Raw genomic sequence first — 4,242 nt, 5'->3', positions numbered from 1 at the left:
TTAGAACGATGATTAATAAATACAAACAAACACATTTTATGTTACGCCTGGTTGCTGCCTCTCTCCATTACCACTGCCACTAAAGGTTAATCACTGACATAAGTGCCTCAAAACATAAGGCATTATTATTATTTTTCTGTTGCATGAACTGATAATATATTTGAGAGTGACTCATTGGAATGGTTTGTGTTTTGGATAGTTCACTATAGCATTCTAAAATAGTGTTTGATGTTTTTACATTATTTGATTTTTGGAAAGGCTTGGTATAATTGTATTGAATAACACACACATACCAATCATAAGTCAGAACATGGCTAAATTTGTCTTAATTACAAAAGCCAGAAAATGAAGGGCTGTTTGGAAACCGAAAGAGCTGGAAGAGTCGGAATACCCATTACTATTAGGTTTAGGGTCGAGTCCAGTGCAGATGGTGCATTATTTTCAAACACGATAGAGCAATAAACTTGACCACTCATCGGACGTTTTATATCCAGTCTGCTGCGATGCATGCAACAACCAATGTAATAAAACATGAGCTTAAAGAATTTGTTCACCCAAAAATATAAATTCTGTCTCAATACCATTCCAAACATAAAAATTAGAAATTCAAGTAAATGAGTAAATTAATCATTTAAAATGGTTCTGTGAACTGGAAAAAGAAACTGAAGCCATTCGCCTTATTAGGGGGTGTTTGCATGACTAAATACTGAAAACAACTTCTGTGTTTTGGCCATTCATTTACACGACAATGGCGTTTTCTTGGAAGCCTGAAAACAACCTTTTTAAAAACAGGTCTCGTAAACTATAAAAAACGTGAATTTGTGAAAACAGTGACATACTGTATGCTTGCATTATACATATTGAGTCTATAGTTATGTACGCAGATGCATATTGTTTCTTTACAAAGTGACATGGACAATTACTGGACTGGCATGCATAATACAGTGTTTTTAGTCATTTTGCATATTCATGTGAACAGAGACCGTTTTGGAAATGTTGTCATCTGTATGCAAAACTTTGCAAAAAACGCAAAGACTTTTCTCTTTTTAGTATAGGATTGTTGTCATGTAAACATTCCCTTAAAAGTCAGTGTACCATCAGAATGTTTCAGAGATTGATATTTCAAGATAAAAAACAATTCCAGTCTCTTCCTTACACTAGGCTATCATATGGCTTCAGAAGACTTGTAATATAATGCAAGAACCTCTTCTTTTTTGGAGCTTTGCAACCCCTCATTCACTTTTATTATATAAAAAAGAAATACATCTCTGTGTGTTGTACCATGTTCATTTTTAGTACTGCTACTGATAACCAGACAAGTGTTTACATGAGAAATTCACTGGAGTTACTGAAGACTTTAAATCACTTTACTAGCACAACGTGACCTTGGAGCACAGATGCACTTACAACCAAATGAAAACTATCAGCAGCTCATAATATGACATCTCTTCAATAAATGATTACACCTGGGTGAGCTGCAATGACTGATTTTTCTTTCATTAGTTCAATACAGCCTGGTTTGGAAAAAGATGCTGCATTATTATGTTTTCTCTTTTTCTCATTATCATGTTTTCTCTCTTTCTTTCTCCCCCTCTCTCTCTCTTCTCCAGGTAGAGTACATGAATAATTCATTTTATAATTCATTCGTTTAACCAACCTGATAACATTTCAAATTGAATGAAAAAACCTCAGGGAACAAATACAGGCGCCTTTGTGTGTTTGACAAAGAAAGTTTCCTCATTTGAGCAGGTGAGGAGAAAAAAAAAACGTCTTAAGAAAGATGTTTAAAAGAAAAACAGGAAACTGTGATTCTATAACCTTGAACAAGAACACCAGTAAGGGTGCCTTAAAATCACACACTATAGGGCAGTTAAGTATTGACAGGCACTGATAATTTTTGCATTGTACTTTTCAATAGCAAATGCATTTCGTGAGTGTCCCGGGCTCCCCTGGTGAGTGGTGAAGTAAATGTTGTTTATGTTAGATTTGATGCAGCTCCATAGATGTGATTCTTGGACTAATAAGGAACTGAAAACTGTTTCCGCAGGTAAGCCTATTATGGAAAAGAAAAGCTTCCCTGTCAAAAATATCTGCATTTGTTGAATAGCTTCACTGATGTCATAAATTACTGGAGTACTATTGAATTATGATCAGTCGCTTACTGACATGAAATTCAAAAATGATGTGCAGTTGAGTTAAAATCGCACAGCCTACATTAATGAACATTATGTTATAAATGTCTTTACATTCTATATTTGTTCATTTCAGATGGATGAAGAGGCATAAATTATGAGTTTTATAACCAGCTGTTCTGAAACAATTAGACAGTTAATAATTTGCGATAATAAATGACTGACTGTAGGCTGAGTTATTTCTGGCTACTCGCCAAATAAAAAAAATGCACATGAAATATTGACTTGAATCAAAATTTTGTAATCTTGCCTTTATATTATCTTAAAGCTTCTGCTAAGAAAAAAAATTCTACAACAAGACATGTAATAATACAGAAACAATATGCAATTATATTGTTACCTAATTGTTGTTAATTAATACTGATTAATACTTAATTAATTACAGTGGTGTAATGTAACGAAGTAATAATTCTTTATTATTTTTTGGGAGTATCTGTACTTTACTTGAGTCTTTATATTTCAGCCAACGTTGACTTTTACTCCACTACATTTCCTAATTAAAATTGATACTTTTACTTTGATATATTTCCCCGAAGCATATTTGTTACTTACTACAAAATAGTCAGAAGAACACGGACTGAAGGAAAGCAGGTTTGACGAATCAGTGGTCTGGCGTTTGCAAGTTAGACTCCTAAAAACACCTTTGCTCATGTGCAAACAAGCAAGTGTGCGTACAACCGCGGATCATTCATTTTCCACTCAAGTCGAGTCTGGGGTGTGCGAGATACAGTAGCCTATATCTTCTGCGATAATATGGTAAGTGTTGTTGTAATGATGTGCCATGGGACATTATCAAGTAGGCTACATCAGATCACACACAGAGCGTGCACGCACGGTGATTTGTTAGTCTATTAAAACTCAAAATTCCAGGCATTCTAAACTGTAGACAGCAAAAATATTTCTGTATGCTTTTTATATTTATATAATTTAATATAGTTAACATAATCTATATCACACAAAGAGTACCGTTTTTCTGCAGATATCAGCATGAACACATTTAATAATCATTTTATACAAGTTCAGTAAAGCAATAAGTGACTTACATTTTAGACATAATATTGCTTGTTTTTGCTCAATTTTGCCAATGAAAATAGTTCCAAACAAAGATCACATAACTGTTTTGCGTCTCTGAGCAATGGACGGTGTTTGTTATTGAATGAATCAGCTTTTTGAACAAATCGGTTGAATAAATGATTCAGTGATTCACATTAACACAGTAAAATGCTTTGTTCCTGAATGAATTAGCCGTTTTGAATGAATCGGTTGAATCTCAATGACTCACTCTTTTTATATTTATATAATTTAATATAGTTAACATAATCTATATCACACAAAGAGTACCGTTTTTCTGCAGATATCAGCATGAACACATTTAATAACCATTTTATACAAGTTCAGTAAAGCAATAAGTGACTTACATTTTAGACATAATATTGCTTGTTTTTGCTCAATTTTGCCAATGAAAATAGTTCCAAACAAAGATCACATAACTGTTTTGCGTCTCTGAGCAATGGACGGTGTTTGTTATTGAATGAATCAGCTTTTTGAACAAATCGGTTGAATAAATGATTCAGTGATTCACATTAACACAAGCTGTGTCTCATTTAGAAGGGTGCGTCCTCCGGAGATCGCATTCGAAGGCTGCATACGTCACCGAGGCTGTCTCATTTCAGAAAAGCAAGTAGGACACTCCGAATGCGACCTTCGAATGCGACCTTCTTTCACAGGAATTCGGAGGGTGCATGAGGTGTATCCTTCGCTGCTACAGATAACCCACAATTCTTTGCGTCGCCGTGAACAACCGTTGTTAATTTGAAAAAGGCCGGCGCCGGCAGATGTAACGTACACACAAGCGCAGATGTGGTGTTTACAACTTACCTTAATTCGCCTCGGTAAAAATGGATAAACTTTGTTTTTAATGTCCTCCTCCTTTTTTCTCTAATAGATGCCTGCTGTACGTACGCTGCAACTCCTCAAACATTGAACAAAATATAACAAGTAAAAGCATTTTTTTTTTCAAATTACTTTCCAAATTTAGAAATAATTTTCC

The sequence above is a fragment of the Sinocyclocheilus grahami genome, unplaced genomic scaffold (genome assembly GCF_001515645.1).
Source record: "Sinocyclocheilus grahami isolate Dianchi unplaced genomic scaffold, SAMN03320097.WGS_v1.1 scaffold109.1, whole genome shotgun sequence".
NCBI classification, from domain to species: Eukaryota; Metazoa; Chordata; class Actinopteri; order Cypriniformes; family Cyprinidae; genus Sinocyclocheilus; species Sinocyclocheilus grahami.
The sequence above is the reverse complement of the archived record's forward strand: the minus strand, read 5'-3'. Positions refer to the sequence as shown.